The sequence below is a fragment of the Mesocricetus auratus genome, unplaced genomic scaffold, assembly GCF_017639785.1.
Source record: "Mesocricetus auratus isolate SY011 unplaced genomic scaffold, BCM_Maur_2.0 Super-Scaffold_100027, whole genome shotgun sequence".
Classification (NCBI taxonomy): domain Eukaryota; kingdom Metazoa; phylum Chordata; class Mammalia; order Rodentia; family Cricetidae; genus Mesocricetus; species Mesocricetus auratus.
Window position 1 is genome coordinate 23,481,045 of NW_024429208.1, and position 23,150 is coordinate 23,504,194.

A 23,150-nucleotide genomic window follows, 5' to 3' on the forward strand; every position below is an offset into this window, starting at 1 on the left:
TGGAGTCTGCTTTTATAATCTTATCCATTAAAAAGGGCTACTATGTTCTGTTGTTTTCAGTCAGCCACGGTGGCAGTTGTGGAAGTACATGGCCAATGGCGAAGAGAACCAGGAGGGACTGGGGCTCCGGAGGGTGCAGGATCGGCCTGTGTGGCTGGTATCCCCCGGGCTTGGCTAAGCAGAGGGCGTGCAGTCCATTAACCCAGCTCACCTCCTGCTCAGAAGCAAGGCTGGCAGGCTGAGTGATGGGCAGGCCAGAAACGTATTTACAAACATCCTTCTCGCCTTCACTTCCTCGGGTAAGCCCCATTGGTGGCATATAAATGAGAATCAATAGGCCAGTTATTAAACCGTAAATATTCCCCCCTTAGGCTCTCAGCAGCAGTTTGAGCTTTTGGTGGAGGGCAGTGGAACTGCAAACCCCATGCTCTGGCCTCTCAGCTGACGGAGTACCCACATGGGTCTTCCAGACTCAGCCCACCCATACACCAGCTCCCCAGAGTGGAGGCGACACTGCTGTGACCTTGAAGATTAGAAAGATGGCAGATCTGCACATCAAGAGAGGCCTCAGCCTACCACATATTTCTAAAAAAGGGAGGTGAGTGAGCAGGTCCGTCCCTCTCCTGCCTAGCCAAGACTAGAATGCCTGAGGCAGAATGGGGCCGAGGACTCTCTTCACACCCTACCCTTCCCGGGGGGCAAAGACAATCAAGACCACCCCACCCAAAGGTGTGGAGACACATCCAAAGACATTTGCCAGAAAGCAACTTGGGCCCCTAAGTGTGGTACTGAGTCAGTGCCATTGTCTACTATGGGAGAGGAACTGTAGTAGATGGGGAACAGTAGCTTAGGGGACAGTGACACTGTTCTGGAACATGTATCATGAGGTAGTTAACAGGGGCTGGGGAGACATGGGTGGAGCATAGCAATGAACATGGGAAAAGAAAAGTGCGTAAAGAATCTGGGCTCAATGAAGCACAGGGATGTTGGGTGGGCAGATGACTGAGTGGGAGAGCTAGGGACTTACGGTACTTGTACAAAAAGGGGCTGGTAGGCCGCTGTCTCTGTCTCTGTCTCTGTCTGTCTGTCTGTCTGTCTGTCTGTCTGTCTCTCTCTCTCTCTCTCACACACACACACACACACACACACACACACACACACACACACACACGAAGAGAGAACGGTCAGGGACCCTGGTAGGCTTCCTGCATTCCTTTAGTGTGTATCTCATGGTGGCTGTGTGTTAGTGGGGCATGGAGGATACAGTTCATTCTGATTTATCTCACTTTATACAAGAGAAAGGAGTGACAGGCAATCAAGGAGGAAGGACCAGAGTAAAGAAAGATGGTGCTGGAGACAGTGATGAAGGTGATGATGGTCGTGCGAGTGACGGTGATGGTGATGGTGGTGGTGATAATGAGGAATATGGCGTTGATAAAGATGCTGCTGCTGGAGATGATAATGGTAATGATGACAGTTATGACGGTAGTTGTCACTTTCTAAAGGTCTCTCTGGCTCTATGCCCTGTGCTAACCACTTTATCCCCTCCGTGTTGTTGAATCTCACAGTAACCTTATAGGCATCTGGGTCTTTCTCCATATCTAAAGGAGAGTGTCAGGTGACTGGTGGTGGTGGCCAACTCTTGAGGGGGCCTTGAATGCCTGGCTAAGATGTAGGACCATGAGGTCATGAGGATCTTCAGGCTATAAGTAGGGGATTGTCTAAACAAAGCTGCCTCCTGTCTGCTACCAGACGTCCAATCATGGCTGGGGGAACCCAGAGGAGTGAGATCTTTCTACACTGGGGCCCCAGGACCTCCTAGAGAGAGGTTGTAGGATTTCTCTCCTGGGTGTCGCTTCTCTCCACAGCTCTGGCTCTGCCAGGGGTCCTTGGCCTCTCCAGCACTATCTGGGTTTACTTCTATGGGGAGCCCTCAGTTCTGAGTTCACATGGTGACATCTAATCATCATGATGGGGGCTGCCTCTTCTTGAGATACAATGGTTAGCAGAACAGAGCAGGGACCTCTTCCAAACATCTTCTGGTAAAAGAGAAGTGTAGATCCTCAGAATCAGGAATTTTCCATCCTTGGTATATGCTAGAATTACAGGGTGTACCTTGGACCACTGAATGGACCCCTGAAGCAGGTTAGCCCAGCTCAAGCATGGACATGTCAACACTTAGTGTTTGGGTGATTCCACTATATAGCCAAAATTGGAAACTACCACAGGCACCATCATCCCCACACCCAGATATCATGTGATCAAGATCTCACAGGCACCTTTCTCCTTAGCTGACACTGTTACCAGTGACCTGCCCAGCCTCCCAGTAGGTGAGGCCTGTAAGACAGAGGTAGCAATTTTGTGTTACTTTTGTGTCACTATGTCCAAATACTCAACAGAAACAAGTCTCTGAGATCAGTCAGGGATCTGAGGCAAGATGGGCTCCAAAAGAAAGAACCCTTCCCAGCTGCCCCTTCCTCATATTCCAGAAAGAATGGCTAGCACTGCCCCCCACACACACACACCATGGCCGGGTTCTTGGCATGGTGCTTCTGGTTCAGCTTTATAGTCCAGGACTTTGTGTCACCTCTGTTCCCTGAGGATAGTGGCTGAGTGTTCGTCACTCAGGACTAAGGATATTTCATTGGGTAGAATGATTTCTTTGCATGCATGGAAATCTGAGTTCAGATTCCTGGTACACATGTGCAAAGCCAGACATGGTGGGAAACATCTCATAACCATGGTGCTGGGAGAGGGAGTCAGGCAACTCTAGGGGTTTGCTGGCCTGCCAGTATCATGAGCTCCAAGTTCAGTGAGAGACCCTGTCTCAGAAGATAAGGTGGAAATCCAACAGATTCAGCCTCTTCACATGCCCGCAAGACAAGCACACTTACACACACACACACACACACACACACACACACACACACACACACACACACACGGAGAGAGAGACACACAGACAGAGAGACAGAGACACAGAAAGAGAGACACAGACACAGAGACACAGACACAGAGGCAGATACAGAACATTTGAGTAGCCTGGCACCACTTGCAATGGCAATGGCCCGATGGGAGATCTTCAGGTTGGGCATGTCCTCAAGTGGAGATTGTGAGACAACTCTTCCTCATTCTAGTTTCGATTTCCGGGTCGTGATATGATGAGCACCTGGCTCCACTCTGGACCCCTACCAGCACGTGTTGCTGATCCACGGGTCCAAAGCACCCTCCAAACCGTGAGTACAATGAAGCTTTTTTGCTCTTAGGAAGTCGGCAACCCCAGGCACTTACTGTGGTGGAGGAATGGGTAACAGCATGCTTCTTGCTGGCTGCATGGTCCTCAGTCTTCCCATGGTGAGACGGAGAGTGTGACAGCGCCTCCCTGGTGGGGAGCTGAGGCTCGGAAGAGTTGACTTTTGATGCCCTTCACAAGAGCGCCGGGCACATGGCAGACACTCAGCTGAGCTGCTATTTTTATCCTTGTCCCTCCTGTGGCCTGTCTGCCCGTGGATGCTTGCCAAAGGTGGGCTGTGTTGAACAAGAGTGGCCACTGGTGAGTTTCTTGCCCCAGATCTGAACCCTCTTTCTGAATCTGGAGAATTTCCACTCCGGCCTGCTGCTATAAAGGTAGAAAGTGCCACAATTTCCCAGCCTCCCTTGCACCTCAGTGCAAGCTCTGTTGGTTATGTGGGCCATGCTGCCTGCCATCTGAGCTCTAGGTGGCCTTGCAGGTGGCTCACTCAGTCTCGTGGCGATTGTTCAGATGAAGCCATGGTGGGCAGCAGTGCGGTTCATAGCCTTGAAGGCAGGAGAGTGGTGGCCTTCTGTTGTCAGTGGCCATGTCCTCCCCATACTGGTTTGGCTTTGTGGTCTGGTAACTAGGATTTGTAGTCCTTTTCCAGTGATACTCAGAGTCCCTAGCATCCACTCAATGGATCCTATTTCTGACCATGGTGTTGGCCTCTGTTACCTGTATGCCTGAGCCTGCATGATACAGAAAGGAGGGAGTCTCTTTGGGACATGATGGTCTATACAGAGGGGGCAGCACCTTGATGGGACCTGATGCTTTGTGGAGAGGCATGCAGGGCCAGGCAGTCTTGGCTGGAGAAGGGTCTTAGGTTAATACAGAGAGTAGGAAATGATCAAAGTGCACTAGTAAGTGGTCAAAGTGCAGAGAATAAGGGACTGTTGAGTGTTAGGCCCTAAATGAGGCATGGATATCAACTCCGACCCCCAAGACTTAGGGAATGTCATGGAAGAAGAGAGAGAATGAAGGTAAGAGCCAGTAGATGGGAAGGAATGCCATCTTCCAGACGTGACTTGGCTGCTGCACTCATGAGCTCGCTGAAGCTGTGGTCACTTGCACAAGACCTTCGCACGGCTAAGCCAGCACTATCGGTCAATATTCCAGCAGGTGGCACTAATTAGAATCAGTGAATTACAATATATATAGATATAGAAATTGGTAGATAGACAGACAGACAGACAAACAGACAAGACAGATCTGGTGTTTTAAATGGAGTGAACAGACCTCTTCGGACCTAATTCTTAGTCCCGGGAAGGGGGAGCTTCTACTGGCTTTGTACAGATCATAGGGTCTCTCTCCCATTCAATGCTGACTCTGGTATGAACACTGCATAGACTGGATGATGACCTAAGGCTCTGACCCTCTGTCTACAGCAGTGTTCTGAGCAGGTTGGTGACGGGCCCATGGTCAGTCTCTCCCTCCATGGAAACTTGCAGGAAGATTAAGCCCTCCCCTTGACTCTGCCACGCTGGATCAGGGCTCATAGTCTGGGATTCTCATGGGTGTTAGTAGTTGAGAGCCATGCTGACATTAGTACTTTTGTGCCAGGATATTGATTGGCCTGAAGCCATGGGTGGGACATCCATGAGTCTGGTTTGTTCACTGTGTGTGTTGTGCCCCTTTTGTGAGAGTATGAGCATGTATATTCAGAGGCCAGGGGTTGAAGTCATGTGTTCTCCTTGATTGTTTTCCACTTTCTTCTTCTTTTTTCTTGAGATAGGGTCTCACTATGTAGCTCTGGCTGGTCTGGCACTCACCATGTAAGCCAGGCTGACCTCAAACTACAGAGAGCCACCTGCTTCTGCCTCCCAAGTGCTAGGATTAAAGGCATGCACCACCATGCCTCTCTATCTTATTGTTTTCAGACAGCATCTCTCAGTGCACTTAGAACTCAACTGGCCAGCCAATCAGCTCCAGAGATCTGCCTGTCCCTACACCCACTCCCCAGAACTCCCCCAAGGCCTTGCTTTTACATGATACCTGGGGATTTGAACTTAGGTGGATATATATGCATGACAAGCATTTTACCTACTAAACCAATCTCCACAGATCCCTTGACACCTTAAGAGGAAACGGGGCCATCTCTGGCTTGCAGTCTTAACTCTTCATCTCTAAGCTCAGGAATGTATATGAACCCAGTGCCGTCACCCATCACCAGATCTAGTGGATCACAAGGCCCCATCCCTTTTATCTGGTCCCACATGACATCACTGGTCTTTCCCTCATCCCCTAAGCCACATCTCTCTTCACCCCATCCAGAAAGAGGCTTTTCTCTAAGAATCGTAGCTGTTCTGGGCAGGGCAGACTGGCTTGGTTTATTTACTGCTGTCATTAATTAGTTTTGTTGTGGATGAAAGACAGGTCCCTGGAGAAGACCAGCGCATTAGAGCCCATTATTCCGTCATTGCTCTGGACTTGCTGGCAAGAGGCACAGGCCCTGTCTGCTGTCAGCCCCACACAATTAATTAGCCCACAGCCTGTGTTCCCCTTGGGCCCAAGGGCTCTGTTCTGGCATCTAGTGTCCTTCAGTCATCTTTGTCCCAATTTTAACTGTGCAGAGGTGTAGAACAAGCCCTCTGGGATGAGAGGGCACCTACAATCAGGTGTAAGACAGGGATCTGGTGTAAGGCAAAAGGCGTACCTCCTGGCCAGGGGGACCTCTTGTCCTAATGACTCTCTCATCGAGTGAGTCTTAGGATACATCAGGAGCTGAGCTAAGTGCTTTGAGCACAAGTGTCTCACAAGGGTCCCAGGAGACACCGTCTTAATTTACTACATGAAGAAGTACACACTAAGGGAGGTGGATGGGTGGCTTGTCCACGGGCACACAGTTGGCAGGAGTCTGCCTGGGTCTGTCCACTCCCGAATGCTGAGTTTTAACTACTTAAAATGCTCCTCCGTTTGTCTCATGAAGGTGGGGGCTGGCCTGAGAAAGTAGGAAAAGTTGGGGGCACCATGGAACGAAGCAGAGGGGATTCCCTAGAGGGCCTCATCTCAGCTGGTGTCAGAAGACACAAGTTTCAGTCTACTCCCTGAATGAAGGTAGGCAAGTCCTCAGTTTCTCCTTTTTTTTTTCTTCAATGATTAGGTCTTTGATGGCACAGATTCTCTAAAGAGATAGAAAGGCCCAAAGGTGCAGGCAAGATGGCCTTTGGGAAGGTCATCTCTCTGAGCTGCAGCTTTCAACTTGGGAAAATGATGTAGGTGTCTAGTCATGCTAGCATCATGCAGCCGTGTGGGGCTAAAATGAGGAAACATGACCCAGGGCCTAGCACAGCACCTGACTCCTAATGAGCTAGGTTAAGTGCTATGGTGGTGGTGGTGGTGGTGGTGGTGGTGGTGGTGGTGGTGGTGGTGGTGGCGGCGGCGGCGGCGGTGGCGGCGGCGGCGGCGTCAGCAGCAATAATGATCACAGAGGAAAAGGAGGATAAGTGACTGATTCTCAGGCCAACTTTTCCCTGAATCCTACGGAGTGAACCTGAGGTTGGCCGACTGCTCTACTTTGCGTATCTAACACAGCCATGGCCCAGGAGAGGCCTGCGTGGCTAAGCCTCCAGAATGACCCTGCTTGCTCAAGGCTTGGATTTCAATCCTATCTGAGTCTCCATTTACCATGCATCCTGAACAAGCCACCTATGTTGCCAGCCTTCCTGAACATGACATGGACAGTTGGCCAAGACCCTAGAAAGACACTTCCACTCCACAGGGACAGCAGTAGCCTCTTGTGAAGGCTGCCACTGGCCCTCTGTGTGGCTGACTCAGGATGTGGGGGCTGGGTACCTTGCCCGAGGGTGCTAAGAAGTTAATTAAACTCTCCAGAAGCCATTTATTAAGAGAAGGGTGATGGTGTGTTCAATACCAGCCAAGGCTTGGTGCACAGAATGAGCCTTCCCTTGGCTGTGAATAATGGGTCCTCCCCTCGCCAGCATCCCTGGTTCTGAAGGATGTTCCTGGGGTGGCCATGGCTCATCTTAATGGCCTGCTGCTGAGGAGCCTGGCAGGCCAGTCCCCAGAACTTGTCACTTCCCGCCCTGGGGACTACCCTTGGTCTTCTGTGTTTCTAACTTCTCCAGATGGGTCTGAGGCCCAGTTAACCCACATGCCCCCTTGTCTCTCAGCTGCCAGGGGAAAGCTGGGGGCCACTAAGGCCACAGACTACTTGTCTACCACTCTCATCCTGTTTGCCATCATCTGCCCTGCCGTGAGGCGGACAGGACCAGTTTGTTGTTGTTGTTGTTTGGGGGAGCAGGGTCCTATTTGTAGCCACAGATGACCTGCCTCCACCTCTCACGTGGTGAGATCACAGGCATGAGCCACTACATTCGTCTTAGGAACCATTTGGAAGGGCAAAGAAGAAAGTATGGCTTGGCTGTGATTGGTGTAGGTTTTGCTAGTCTGTCCCTGTTACTGCTCAACCCTATCCTCTGTCACATTCATGTGGTCACCCTGCAGGGTCCCTAAGACAGCTGTCTGGCTGGGCACCTAGCTAGTCTTCTTTAGCACTACTGTGGTGGGACCCACCTGGCTCCCTCTTGACACCACTGTGTTCTAAGTGCGTGGGTAGCCGTTGAGGCAGGGGCCTTAGGAGGTGGCTCAGTCAGGACAGTGTGTGTGTAGCACAGTCATGGAGACCTGAACCCAACCCCCAGAATCCACATAAAAGCTGGGTGTGGCAGCATCCATTTGTAATCCAAGTGCTGAGAAGACGGAGGCGGGTGGAGCCCTTGGGTGCACAGGCTAGCCAGACTAACCTAATTGGTAAAATATGAGATGCAGATTGAGGAAGATACCCGACACTGACTTGTACCCTCCATACACATGCACACACATGTACACACACACACACACACACACACACACACACACGCACGCACACTCACACACACTCAGGAAGGCTGGCCTGGGACAAAGGAGATCTTAGGTCACTGGAGAGCATGGATTTGACCCAGGGACCACACAGCCATGGTCTTAGATGCCCACAGCCTTGACTCCTGCTGGCATCTGTCGGGTTTGGTCTTCCCTCACTCCCTGCTCACTCTGAACTGTCTGTTCAGCTCGCTGCAGCTGCCATGCTCATCACTAGATCCTGGCCGTCACAGGCAGATTCTTTACCTCCCAAACCTTTCACCCAGGGGAGGGCATGATCACAGCTGAGAAATAGGGTGTCTGAGCCCTCCCCCACCACCAGGTGGGCCTTGCTTTGTCCCTTTCTGTGACGGTACAAAGGAGAACAGGCAGGGGACGGATGGGGTCCACGGATTAGCAGGTGTCTGTCACTACGCTGGCAGTCAAGCACGGTGTAGGGAAGCGGTGGAAGGGACCCTCTGCAGTCATTCACTACTATAGCTAAGGACAAGGCACTTTGATTAGGCCCTCAAGATAATCGCTGCACACCTGGGCTGGCGCCCACGGGGCTCCCCCACCTCCCAGTTCCTCTTTGTCTGTCTGGGAAGTCTCCAACTTCAAAGCCCGAGATTGCAGCTGATAGATTGGATGGGGCGCAGCCCTGGAACCTGAGAGCCAGGGCAGAGTGAAGAGGAGCATCGGGGACAGAGAGCCCTAGTACTGTGAGCCAGATTCCCCTTCCTCTCCCCCCACTAGCAGGAGCCATTCTGGGGGGGGTGCGGAAAGCAGGTCTCCTGGAAGAAGCAAGGAGGGGTTTCCCTGGTTAGAGGCCAGCTCGGCTGATGCCTGGATTTTAGGTGCCTGGTCTCTGGAACTTCGAGAGGAAGCCAGCACTGTATAGTAACTTTTATACGGGCACAGGAAATGAAAGTGATCCTCTCTCCTCAGAGATGTTACCTGGCTGCTTTTGTCCACCACGCTAACCCCCTAGAAGTTGACCTCAAATCCTTCGTCTATGTCTTTTGCCTGGAACTCTACTTCTGCCCACTCCTGGCCTCACTGATCCTCTCACCCTGGGATCCTGATCATTAGGAATCAACACCCCCCCCACCCCCAGCCACCCCGATAACCCTATTGTCCTCTGCCATTCACTCCTAGGCCAGCTTCTCCTCCCCTGTCCCTCATGGTCTAACTGAATCAAGCAAATACCCCAAGTCCCTTCATTTTCTTCTCCATCAGTACCCTGCCCATCAGCTTTACCTGGTCCTTCAGGCTGGACTGGGAGCCACCCCTTGTCTAGCTGACCCCAGAACCCTGAGTAGCAGCAGTTTGTCACATGCTGCATTGTCCCTGCTGTCTTGTTTGGGAATCTGTCATTGCATGCACCTTCTCTGGGGCAGAGTTTATCCTGTGCCTACCAGGAAAGCTTGCCACAGAGCAGCTTGACCCAGGCCACTCTTTTCCACAGAGCTGTAAAACTGAGCCCAGAGAAGGAAGAAGCTTGCTTAGCCAGCCAACACCAAACTGGGCTTCTTTGACCGCTGTTGAAGCAGCACCAGGCAGTGGTCTTTGTGTCGACAAGAAGGAGCCACATCCTGGGCAGTTTGGGACCTCCTGACCTCCAGACTTTGTCTCTCCATGGGATTGAGTCCTGAGCGGGGACAGGGAGACCTTGTTCCTGATGGTGGGGCCATGGCAAGCTGGGCAGGCTGGGCAGGCTGGGCGGGCTGGACAGGAGACCATACTCCAGGCAGAAACCGGAAGTTCATGGGGAATCCTCTCTGGGGCTGCTTGAATCAAGGATTCTCTTGGACATCAGCTTACATAGCTTCAAGACTGCCTCTGCTGTGACCTCAGTTTCCCCATTTCACCAAGGGGGTGGCAGAGCCAAACAGCCACAGATTTTGATTCAGGATTCACAATGTACCAACTTAGATGCCTCCTCAGTCTCCCTGTGCCTCGGTGTCCCCAGATGATAGCAATGCGGACCGAGAGACCCCAGAGACACAAACAAGGCAAGGCTCCCTCTCTGCATGTTCTCTCCCTCACCCCAAATTCCAAAGACTCCCTTGTTCCCATTTGTGCCTCTGGGACTCCCTTATTCCCCTGGGCAGAGCACAGGGCTGGCAACCTCGGGTAGCAAGCATCATTTATGTCTCACCGTGAACTTGTGAGGCAGAGACCACAGCATATTCTCTAGAGAGAGAGGCTGAGGCCCAGGAAAGATGAAGAGGGACCTAGTGACCACATAGACTGGCGGCTCGGTAGGTCAGGAGCACTATTCTTGGTGTCCTCCACCTAAGGGTTTGATCAGCACATCCCACTACTGACATCCTGCCCTTCATGGTGTCTCAAAACAATCAAATACCCTAGACCTTAGTCCCATGGCATAGCCACCTGGCCTGCATGCTACTGGACCAGGTGACAGAGGTAGGAGTAGAGGTCCTGGGCAGCAAGTCCCCATACTAGCTCAGGAGGCTACTCTCTGTAGCGCTACACCTCTTGCAGGCACCTATAAATCTTACCTGTCCCCCCATATGGAGAGGACTAGGCATCCAGAGAGATGATGGCCTGTCCCACTGTCTATCTAGATGGTTCTGCTAGGCCAGGCAATTTTGCTGATGTCACCTCCCTGGAGATATTAAATATTGATAAAGCAATAAATCGCCCTGCATCTTCCCTGGCTCACGTCATGGCGTGAGCCAAGGGAAGGCGAGTCGACTGTGGGAGATTCACGGAGCTCGCGGGCATCCATTCTCCTGGCACTCGGGGAATCATGGTCTTGTGCTGGAAGGCACTCAGACAGGGCAGCTGGTCTGTCCCCCTGGGCCTGATCTGAGCATGAACAGTCTGTCTGGAAGGTTAGCTCATTACCGTAAACAATTGCCCCTTATCTTAGGAAGTTCTTCTCCGAGTCTGACTACAATCCATCCTGAGCAGGATTCTCATAGGCGAATCTATATCTTTTCATTGCCTCCTTTACTTTAAGTCAAGGTCTTGATGTGTAGCCCAGGCTGGTCTCAGATGTGTTGGGCTTATAACTGTGAGCTATCATGCCTGGCAGCAAACCCCATATCTTGAGAACCACCTCATCTGGGGACTGGAACACACGAAGCTGTGCTCAGAGGCCTTATTCTGACCAACTGTTGCTTATCCGTTTGCTGTGTGACCTTGGGTAGATTATGATGTCTCTGAGCCACAGAATACCCATCTGTAAAGCAGACAAGTGATTTGTGCTCAGACCTTTCCCAGTGTGGGGAGGAGCCTGAGCCAGTGTTTGTCAGTAAACACCTGGCTCTGAGGACATAGTTCTTAGGGAAGGGATTTGCTGCTGCAAATTCCTCCGTAAATGTCCAGGGTAATTACACCTCCAGGAATTGGGCAAGCTTCCTTCAAAGTGGGAGGTCTCCAAGTTGTTCTTTCTCAGAGTGGGATTCTGGTCAGGCAAATTAGGAGTGGTAGGTGAGCCCCCACCCTGACTCAGATCGTCTGCGGTCCTCCTCCTCCCTCTTCTACTTCCCTCCCTCTCCCCCTCTCCCCTCCATCCTCCTCCCTCTCCCCTCTATCCTCCCTTTTCCCCTCCTTTCTTCTCTCCACTTTCCACCCAACCTCCTTCCATCCTCCCTCCCCTCCTTCCATCCTCCCTCTCCTCCTTCCAACCTCTCTCCCCTCCTGTCCTCCCTCCCTTCCTTTATCCCTCCTCTCTCTTTTCTCTCTCTACTCTTCCCCAGGGCTTCCAGTTTGGCTCAGGCACTTGATTGAAAAGGCCCAGGAGTGGAAAGATTATCAGTTACACAGAATCAATAGGCCCTTTCTTTATATTTTTTCAATTAAAAGAGCAGACAGAGGAAAGAGAAAAACTCCCTGGCAGTCAATAGCTGGAGAGGGGAGTCAGGGGCCTGGGCCACCTTGTCAATTGTCCTGCCCACTTGGCCTGCTCTCCTCATTATCTAGACCAGGGTGGTTCCTTTACTGGAGCCCTCTGGACTTGTACCGCAGCCTCCACAGGCTTCATCTGTCAAGATATTGGAATGAAAGGCTCTCTTGGTGTGTTGGAATGAGGGCATGGCTACCTGCTGCCACAATCACACTGGTACACAGGGTGCCACAGATGGATAGAAGACCCCAAGGAGTTTGGGGGGAACATGCTGACCCACTGTCCAACACAAGAGGGAATGGGCTCAGAAGGCAGCATGCAGGATGCTGGGTGGATATGAGGAAGCACTGGTTGCTCATCAAGGCTTACCCTGCCCCTCTCAAAGATGTCCTTCTTCCTGAGATGGAAGGATGCTGCAGGCTTCAGAGGCCCATGGCATGGGTCCCTTCCCCAGCTGAGCACTGCAGGTGTCCCTGTGGAGATGGCCAGGTTGTAGAAGCCTCTCCATCCCTTCAGTGCTTGCACACAGAGGCCTGAGGCTGATATTGGGAGTCTCCCTCTACTGGTCCTTACCTGTTAAAGTGGGGTCTCTCACTTGAACCCCAGGCTTGCTGATTCAACTTAGTCTAGCCTGCAGCTCTCTCTGAGGGTTTCCTGTCTCTGCCTTCTGAACATCAGAATGGCAGCTAGGCCACTGTGCTCGTCCTACATTGACGTGGGTTCTGGGGGTCTGAACTCTGGTCTTCGTGCCTGCTGCTGGCATGGAGGGCTTCTACAGCCGATCCATCTCTCCAGTTCCTCCAAGCCTCAATCCCAATGCTCCTCTCACTTGGAGGCCTCCCTTGTGTCCTGGTTTATGTCGCTGTCTAATTCTAGGTCCTATATCTGTTCTCCCAGATGTGCAGAGCATGAGGACACATCTGTTTGGATCCAGGCAGCAGCTTCAGGGTCTGCACACAACAGTCACTCAATAAACCCGACAGGAAGACAGGGAGGAACAAAAATGCCTATTGCCCATCAAGTCTTGGCCTCCTCTCTTCAAGGTGACTCCTACCTAGAGCTGACTAAGTAGGGGAGAGGACTCAGAAGAGAGGAGGCTCTTAGGCAGGTGTGCACAGATGTGTGGAAGGAGGTGGGAAATGAAAAGGAAGGCACTGGGAAGGACTTTCCCACCTTCCTTCTTCTTTTAAAAAATAAAACTAAACCAGGATCTCATGTAGCCCAGGCTGGCCTCAGATTCCCTATGCAGTCAAAGATAACCTTGACCTGTTTCCATTTCCTAAATGCTGGAATTACAGGCATACCTAACCACACCTGGTTTATATGGTGCTGGGGATCAAACCTAGGGCTTGATCCATGCTGGGCAAGTATTCTACTGGTTAGCCATACTCCTGGCCTGACAGAGTCACATTTATCTGTCTCATATTGGGGCTTAATAGGTTCCCTGTGTCCAGGCGTTCTGAGTACTGGATACAACAGTGCCACCGTCTCTTCCCATTCGGGGACTCTGTGCCCAGGAAGGGACTGTGGAATTCACCATGAGTGGGTGGGGCAAGACAGAAGTGGGTGCTGATGCTACCTTGAGAGGACCTAGAGAGTGCAGGGGGTCAGGCTGCTGGGAGGAGAGTGCAGAGCCAACTTAGAGGTCTTCTGCATTGCCATAATGAGATCTGGAAGGGATGGGGGGCAATGACTACTTTGGGGATGTCCCAGGATGATCAGAGATGTGTCGTTGCTGGTGCAGAACCATAAATTCAAGAGGGTGTGTGAGCACATGAGGGCAGTGGTAACTGTCAGTGCTTAAGTGTTAGGAATGTGCCTGTGAGTGCTGTCTGAGTGGACAAGAGGATATCATATAGAATGGGGTGTTCCTGCACAAAAGCCCCTACCATGCTCGTTCTTTCAATTGCCAAGATTTGTTGAATTTTAGCCAAGCAATCGATCCTTGATGAGATAGAAAGAAAGTGAATGCCATGCCTTGGGGACACTGTGTCCAGCCCAGTTGCACAAGAGCATGTTGTACTCTGTGGTGACAGAGAAGCAGAGGTGAGGAAGGACTTTGGCCATAAAGAGGGCTGGCTCCTCTGGGGAGCCCCATGCTGGGAGTCAGTGAATTGCTGTATGACTTTGGCTTTGTTGCCAACCCTCTCTGGGCATGGTGCCCTTTCTTGCAAGAGAATGATGCAGAGAATACGACTGGTAGAGGTAGACCCACAGGAACGGGCCTTCTGCCGTTCCCAGCCCATTCTGATCTTCCCACCCAGGTTGTGGGTAGAGCGGTGCATGAGTGGAAACAGCGCTTTTCTGATCACACCCCAGAGTGGGCTACCAGATGGTGCTGGGAGCCCCAAGTATCCAGAACTGCATGACCTGTAACTGTCAGTTTACTGAGTTCTTACACCACCTCACAGTGTCAGTGGGCAAGGTGTATCCTGTCCCATTTTTCAGGGGAGGAAACTGAAGTGCAGACAGCTTAGTGGCCTACTCTGAGTGGGTAGATGCTGAAGAGCCTCCCAGGACGTTGGATCTGCCGGTGTGGTAGAAAGGTCCTGCCTTGGCTTTGTCTACATGAAGGAGACAAGGGTTTGAGGATGGACCAGCATGGTACCCAGCTGGTGGTGCTGATGCTGTGAACTGGCCTGGCTCTTATTTGGAGGCAGAGACAGTGTGATAGGAAGGCTGATTACATGATGTGGGGGAAGAAGCCTCTGCCCCTCTGCCCTCTGAACCTTGGCTCTGAGTCCAAGTGCCCCACCTTTTATCAGCCTGGGAACTCAGCCCTGTCCATGGTGCTGGTCAGGCATGGCCTAAGCAGCCCTTTCAGGGGCACTGCTTGCCCAGAGCCCAAGCTGGGCTCCCTTCCCCCAGGCCACTGGAGAGCTAGATGCCCCAAATTAAACCTTGCAAGGGATGGCAACAACTGGAGAGTCTAATTGGCTAGGCCTGGTGTGGTCTGATAAGCGTCGCCCCACATCCCGGAGAAGGTGGGTGTGAGTGAATAGCTGAGATCTGATTGCAGACTGCCCACCCCTGCTTTGAACTCATCTCTGGAAACCTGTCACTTAGTCATAAGGGCTGTGATTCACGCCTCATCCTACTGATCTGGAGACTGGTCACCTCTTGGTATCCCAGCACAGAGAGGCACTGCCCTGCCCGCCTCCCCCCCCGTGTCAGCCCAATCAAGCACACAGCCCTGCCCTTCATCATGAGAATTTGCCTGGCTGATGCTTCCTCATCATTTGGGGGTTTGACTATTGGGCCCAAGAATTCTTTCCACAGAGCCCTCCCTGCCAGAATGGTGAGCTAGAATTTGGGGATATGTGGCAGGGGGCTCTGTGAAGGGATGTCCTTGAGAAGCTCAGAATGAAACTGTGTGAGAACAGAGCAAATGCCACTTTCTCATCAAAAGTTGCCAAAATGAGTGGCACAGATAGCATATGCAAAAGATGAGTCCGAAGGCAGACTCTACACTCCCCACAGAGAGTAACTGCAACTGAAGAGCTGGGGTCCAGCTCTGCTGGCAGTACCTGTCTGCATTGTGAGGTCCTCACACTGATCCCCATAATGGCATAAACCCAAATCTCACAACACTTGGGAGGCAGAGACAGGAAGATATGGAGTCATCCTTGGCCACACAGTGAGTTAAAGCCAACCTGGGTTACATAAGAGCCTGCCTCAGAAAACAAGATAGGACTAGGGGTGTAGCTCAGTGGGTAGGGTGTGCCTGCCTAACGAGCATGAGCCATGACTTCAGTTGCCAGAACCACATAAAGGACAGCATAGTGGTGTGTGCCTGTACTATGAGCACTCAGGAGGTGGAAGGGGAGGGTCAGAAGTTCAAGGTCATCCCCGGCTTCGCAGCAAGTTTGAAGGCAGCCTGGGGTCCAAGAAAGAAAACTCATATGACCTTTCGAGCACCAAAGACATTTTAGACTTGTCACCCAAGGCAGGATCCATGGCAGAAAAAAAAAAGTGATAAACTGGACTTCAAATGAAAAGCTTCTGCCCTGTTGTGTGAAACAATGGTCTTCACTTCATAATAAGAGCGCCAGGGACTCTTGCTATAGCCAAAGTGAAGCAGTTTGGTTTTCTTCAACCTGGAAAAGAATCAGAAATCAACCTTGAGAAGAGAGGGGGAAGGCTGGGGTGCTGATCTGACATAAAACGGTGGTTTTTATAGCCCAAATCCTATTTCCTACTCTCTGAACTCCTCATTGACTGAGTTCTCAGGGAAGTTCAATCTTCCCAATGTCTGGTACAGAGCCCCTCATTTTGGTTCAGAACACAAAGACTTACCTAATGTGTATCCTGGGAATTCAGGGTCCCTCCTTTCCTGATACCTGGGCTCAGTCACACAGCAGACTGCATGTAACCCTAGGAGGATCTGAGAGCCAGGGAAGGAAGACCGGGATCTGGTACCCCCTTCTGCTTCCTTGTGAGTCTCTGGTGAGCTCTGAACACACCTCACAGTGAGAATGGACTGTAAGGGTTTATTCCTTATCTCTGTGAAGTAAGCTGTGAAGAGAACAGACAAGTCTCAGGTCTGTGGGGGCGGGGACACACATGTAGAGGTGTGCCTAGGAGACTGTTACCTTAAATACAGGAGGGATTCTGAGAGCTCCCAAGAAAGCAACTCACTCGATTAGAAATAGGTAAAAGTCCTGATCTGGAGAAGGTGAATGGACGGATTGACTGCCGGATATACAGAAGAAAGATGTTCAGGCCTCAGCCCCTGAGGGAACGGCCCGTGAAGCCAGCAACCAGAGACACACCTTTGAGAATGATCAGAATGGGGACCCTAACAGCAGCAGGTGCTGGCGAGGACAGGGAGCAACGGGACTGCTCATTGGCTAATAGCAGGGGTGCAAAATGGGGCCTCTGCTGCAGAAGATGATGCAGTAATATATATATTATATAATATTATATATTATATATTATATATATATACATATATATATAATTTCACGTTCACCTACCCCACCCCAGCAACTATGCTTCTCCGTATTGGACTCCGTGAAGCCAACACTTTTCTGTCCATATAAAAAAGGTGCAGAGAGATATGCATCGCAGCTTTATTCATAACCGCCCAAACTCTTAAGCAATCATGACCTGGATGATTTTCCAGCATCATAGCCCTGCAGGGTAGCGGTCTCTATGGCTGGCGCTACAGTGACGCTCCCAGTTGGTTTTAGTACAGTGTACCCCATGCCTCTTGAGACAATGTTTCCCTCTCTATAGCCCAGGCTAGCCTTGAAGTCCAAGCAATCCTCCTGCCTCAGCTTCCCAATGGCTGGAACTGGGGATGTGCACTACCATGCTCAGCTAGACATCCCCCTCCTCATCTGCACACAGAGAAAGTTTAGGCCAAAGAATTTGACATGTCTTCAAAATGTCGACGAAACACTTGGGAAATACGAACTGGTTTAAAGGTTTTTCCCCAGGTCTTACTCAATTATGAATTTAATATTCTTGACATTTCCCTTTACTTCTAAGGAGCCTGTGAGGTGCTCCAGGCTGGGGAGGGAGCCCTAGAAACATGGGTGTTCTCACAAAGGCATACAGGCAGGCACCGTGCCTCCTCCTTGGCGGGATCCCTGCTTCTGAATTGGGAGGGATGGAAATAAGTGGAGGCTGGGGAGACAGGATGGCTCTGTCTGTGTAGAGACTGTCTAGAGTGCTCTGTTGCAAATGCTGGCTCTGTCACCAAAGCCTTAGGTGACTGTAGGTGACATGCCTCTCAGAGCCTCGGTTGTTTCGTCTGTAGGATGGAGTGACAGCTCCTTTTGGGGGAGGCTCACTGATACTCTGTGAGTTTTAGCCATAGAGGTAGCTAATTCTTTCAGAACCACCTAGGGGACAAACCTCTGGCTGTGTGTTTGAAGGGGTTCCAGATGGGGTCAGTTAGGTTTGGAAGGTTCACCCCAGATGTGAGTAGCACTGTTCCACGGATAGGGCCGCAGACTGAATCTAAAGGGAAAGTGACCTGGACAGCAGCACTCTCCTCTGTCTGCTTCCTGATGGTGACCGACCATGTCACACCCCTGCCACCATGCCTTTCCTGGGGTGATGGACTCTGTGCTGCTACTGTGGGCCATGGTAATGCGGTCCTTCCTTGAGTGGCTTGTGTCGGGGATTTTGACAGAGCAACAAGACAGGGAACCATTGTAATTACCAATAGCAGCCACACCAACAGTAGTAGGTAGCCTCATTGTGAGCCAGCCAGAACACTGTTGGGGTCATGCTGGGGTCATGTGGAGTTGCTTCACAGACTGTGCCAACTAGGGCTGCTTTCAAAGGGGATACATGTATATAGCATGGCCACTGAGTGGGGTGGGGAGGCGGGGAGGATTGTAGACCTTCTAAAATCTTCCATGTCTCATAGAAGTTCTAAGGCCTTCCAGCATCATCTCAGGCTCTGTAACAGTGGTGGAGAAGGTCAGCAGTAACTACTGTCAGAGTCCACATAACATCAGGCAAATTCCTGGTGGTACTTTCTATAACTGTCCCCAAGCCTTCCAGAAAGATCTTGGAGCTGGAACAGACAATCTGGATTCTTGCCTTGGCAGTGTGACTCTGAGATAGTCAAAGGCCTGTGCCTTTGCTGTCAGGTGGGTAGGAGACCCTAGATTTACTGCTTTTCCAGATTCCTGAAGGGTTGGAGGGAGATGGGCCTCGGGAAGTATAAAGGAAACATGACATTGGTCTTGAATGGGGCATCAGAGTAAAAGCTCAAGACAGCTCCTCGGCAGCCTGGGCTGTCCTGCCTGGGTGTGCAGTCTTGCCTCCCTGGCCTTCGCTTTCCTTGCTGAGGGAGGCGAGTGTTTACAGTGCCTGAGACAGGGTGGCTTCAACCAGAGCCGTACACATCAATGGCCACTCTGGGTATTAGCTGAGGATACCCAGACCAAGCCAGAGGCTTCAACAGCAGCAGGCTGACACACATCCATGGCACATGCATCTTTCCTTTGGAACCAGCCTCAGTTGGCATGGCTGGTGACCTGCTCTGGGTCTCAGTTGTCCAAGCTTCCTGGCCCAGCTCAAACTCTTACAGACCTTGAAAATCATCCATCAGGGCCCATACTTGGTGGGCTAGAGGACAGGTCTGTGGGGCTTCATATCCAGGACCTGGAAAGGGGGCAGGGCTGGGGGAGTGACAGGCCAGCCTCCTCCAGTCTCCCAGGAGATGTCACAGGCTTAGCAGGGGCTGCTTGACACATGTCGGATAAAATAAGGGAAAATAAATAACAATGTTTATAAGAAGATTAGCAGGAAGGCAGGGAAATTTCTCTGGGGAGCCCTTGGCTGCATCTGGGAGTGACAGCCCCTTCGCCTTATCAGAGTCGTAATGAGGTGCCAGGATTTGGGGTCATTAAAAATCCTCTCCGGCTGGGCTGTTCTCTCTCCATCGCCTTTGATGGAGGCCTGGTGGCTGCTTGGCCCCCTCCCCCCACCACCCTCCCACTCCCTCGGCTGTTCCCCGCTTGCCTGGGTATAGAGGTGAGATGTTGAGGTCCAACTTGGTGGAAGTAATGCAGCAGGACATCCCAATTTGTGCCTGGGCCCCGCAGGCACAGAGCCTGTCTCCCGGCGTGGATTAGCTCTGTTTTATCTGGGCTCCTTCAGAGATGAAGTGGGGGGTGGGGGGCTCTGTGCAGGCGCGCATGCACAACTCCAGGATGCACTATAAAGAGGGGCCCTGCAGCCCAGAAAGGCCATGCTTGGAAATTGAGGTCTGGGAGGGATGGTGGCCACACGTGGGGATAGAGCCAGGCTTTAACCTGGGCTGCACACTCCCCGCCCCGCATTTCCGTGTCTGCGGGTCTGTGCACTGGGTCGAGGGAGCTGCATGGGGGAAGGGTGTGGTGGAGCCATTGAAAACAGCGAGGACCCATCACCAGGGCAGACACTGGGTGACCTGAGAAGTCAGGCCAGCACGAGGGACAGATTGAAATGCCAAGGCCCACAAGTGGCTATCTGTCACACACATACCTCCCAACCAGGCACCCTGGGCCCTCACCATTCCCACTGGTGTTACAGAGAAAATGCTCCACTCCCCTTGTCCCAAAGCTTATCTTCAAGGCACTCAAAGCACTTGTAGTCTATTGATTTTTCTCGGGCCCTCGCTGGTCCCATGTCTCTTGAGGGATATGTTGGAGCAGGGGGGATTATTATTATGTTTCAACTCAAGAAACTGCGGCTGGCAGCAGCCCTATAGGAAGGCCTTCTCAAGGCACCACTGATCTGTGGGAACAACAGACCTTGGCCGGAAACCCACTTCCATACAGTGTGGGAGGATTCAGTCCCACTTTGGAAAGCCTGGGGTTGCCAGTCTAGTGGGACTGGATTAATTTCCTAATTGATCCTCAGTCAAGCACCCCTGTTCAGGAGACAACCTGAATTCAATACCCCCCCTGTTGCATCTGTCTACTTAGAATGGTCTTGAGGTCCCTTATAGCCAGTAAAGGCCCTCTGGTAAAACAGCAAAGCCATGGTCATCCCCATGACTTGGCCATACTGAGGAAGGAAAGGGACAGCTCTATCTACTAGCAGGAAAGGCAGGGCTGGGTGAGGTCATGCCTACTCACCACAGGTATCCCCTCTCACGAATACCTCTCCCACTTCTGCCTCTGCAATTTCAACTTCTCTCTCAGTCGCTTCTGGTGGAAGGAACCTTGAATTACGGGGCAGCTTTGATTCAGTGCCCCTCTGGAGTTCGGGTCATGGATCAGTCAAGTGGAAGGAGTAGGACAGATCCCAGCTCAGTGCTAAAGCCAGCGTTCAGACTTTCTCGTTTGCTCCAGGAACCCCCCACCAGGAAGGGCCATGAAGCATGGTCCTCTCACGGGACTGCTGGCCCACATAAGTGCCTTTGTGCTCTGGGCAGGTACAGATTCCTGTTTGCTCAAGTCACTGTGGGACTTCCATATCTGAGGTTCAGACAAAGCCCAAGAAGAGAGAGCACTCTGGATAAGGCTGTGCCTTGGACTCTTTCCCATTGATGCTTTGTGGCCTTTCTGTGACAATCAAAGACCCTTTGGGTATCAGATCTGCACCTCGGATCACTGCACAGCTGCAGCAGGAGTCCAACTCCAGACGGAGCCTCTTACCCAAGCTCAGCCCAAGACATTCGAGTCCAGGAATCTCAAACCTGGGGTCCAGATGTGGTGCAGGAGGGTCAGAACAGTCAGGGTGCTGGCAGAATCCCAGGATCTGCAGCTGAGCTTGAGCTGGGTACTGAGGCATTTTTGAGTATCCCGTCCCATCACAGGACAGCTCAGGTGTCCAGTACATGGCAGAGACCATGGAATTCACTGAGTTGTAGACTCTGTGACTGCAGGGTGGAGTTTTCTCTTTGCAGTTGTGACACCCAATGCCTGGGGCCCCGGTGGCCTACGACAGATTACCCAGCTTTTAGTTCTGGTTCTGGGCTCTATGCTGGCTCCTGTGGCTGTGAGGGGTTTCTGTGTCACATTTACTGGTGGTGACAGAGGAGCAGATTTAGCACATAATTTATTTCTGAAAAACAGTCAATTCAAGGCCACCCCTAGCATGCTGTCTCTCTCAATTGCTTGCCTCCAATGCTAACGCAGGAGCCCTCGATAATAGCAATAATAAATAATAGTATTTATGGGGTGCATCCTAGGTGCCAAGGCACCGCTGAGTGCTCTATCTACAGCACCCCGCTGGAAGCCAGGAGCACTGTTGTCCCACTCTTCAGATGGAAGCCATCACTTCTCTTTGGCTGTCTTGCACCCAGACCTGGAGGACTTCATTCCTCTTGGCTACTGTGTGAACTATTTCCGATGTCTCATGGGGCTAGCCTGTGCTGCAGAAGGAGGTCCATTGGGTCTTGACTGTGGAAACGGATAGCTGCAGTCTGGCCAGTGTTACTGAAGGCCCCTCCTCCCCAGAGCCTGTCCCTTGGGGAGCCCCTCCCATATTGCTTCTTCCCTGGTGGCTGGGCAATGAGTCACTTCCTGCACTGTGGGACTTTGATGTCTGCCCAGGAGAGGCCAGACAAGTTTTATTCTATTGGGGGATCCAGAATGTGTTAGCTTATACAACATCCTAGCTGGCAGGGCAGAGGTGGGCAGGGCGGACGCAGAAGCTCATGTGTAGAAGGCCTGGATGTTTGCTCTGGCCACCTCCAGCCAGACCTCCCAAAATACTTTGATCTTTCAGGAGCCCCTGGGAATTACTTTTTTGATTATTGTGGGGGGTGGGGGTGCTGAGGCTAGCCTCCTTGCAGTGCAGAGAGAGGATCCTGGCCCCATCTCTGAGGCCAGGGAGGGGAGAGAGGCAAAAAAAAAGCTAGCTCCAGGAAGCATTTGTTTTTCCTCAACAAAGCAAAGCATTTATTTCTGTAGGCAAATGAGCTGGGGAGGGAAAATAAGTCACCGCTGGAGACCAGCAAGATTAATGACCAAGGAAATGAGTGGCCAGCAAGGCCGGGGCTGGGAGAAGCAGGACAATTGTGCCCAAGCACGCATAGCTGTGCTGTGTGCTGGAGGGGTACTTGCCTGTGTGGTGTTGTGAGGCCGAAGGAGGAGGGACATGTCCCACTGAGCAGAAGCTTCCATGGCAGGGAGGCTACTGACGGATGAGAGCAGAAACTCAGATGGGGGAGGTTAAGGGGAGCAGGCAGGAAGGTCCACAGGGTCTGTGGCTTTCTCTTCTGACCTGGCACTGTCCCACCCAACACAATCAAGTTAGCCCAACCCTTCCCTCCCCCAACCTGTGACTTGCCCCTTCCCACATAGATATGCTCATCGGTCATATTAAAGGGGAAACGTGGTACCAGGTAAGACCCCTTGTCAGAGGCAATGCGTGAATGCCGAAGTGTCCAGGGTTTGCAAGTCATCCAGGCTTCTCTCAATTCTGACCTCGCTTGGGTACCCCCTAAAGGCTAGGACTCACAGTTTGTGGGCTTATAAATAAGGGCCAGAGAAGGCTGCACACTTGTGCTGAGTTGACAGAGACTCCTAATTCTTGTCAAGGGTCCTTGTATGTCTTGGATTGAAGGCTGGCGGGATGCTCAGCCCTCCCCCATCCTCCATGAGAGGACCTCCTATCTCCCTGACAAATCAGTCTTGGGCCTTGGTGATGGCATCTGTCTAATGG

General features: G+C 51.8%; 1 long non-coding RNA gene across 1 annotated transcript in view; it reads left to right on the forward strand.

The window, feature by feature from the left end:
* Positions 1-3,137: 3,137 nt before the first annotated feature.
* The window catches only part of LOC121134339, a 59,125-nt gene continuing 39,112 nt past the window's right edge, over positions 3,138-23,150 (forward strand). The window contains exon 1 of the long non-coding RNA XR_005871427.1: positions 3,138-3,236. This is a non-coding gene — a long non-coding RNA (uncharacterized LOC121134339). The remainder of the gene's footprint in view (positions 3,237-23,150) is intronic.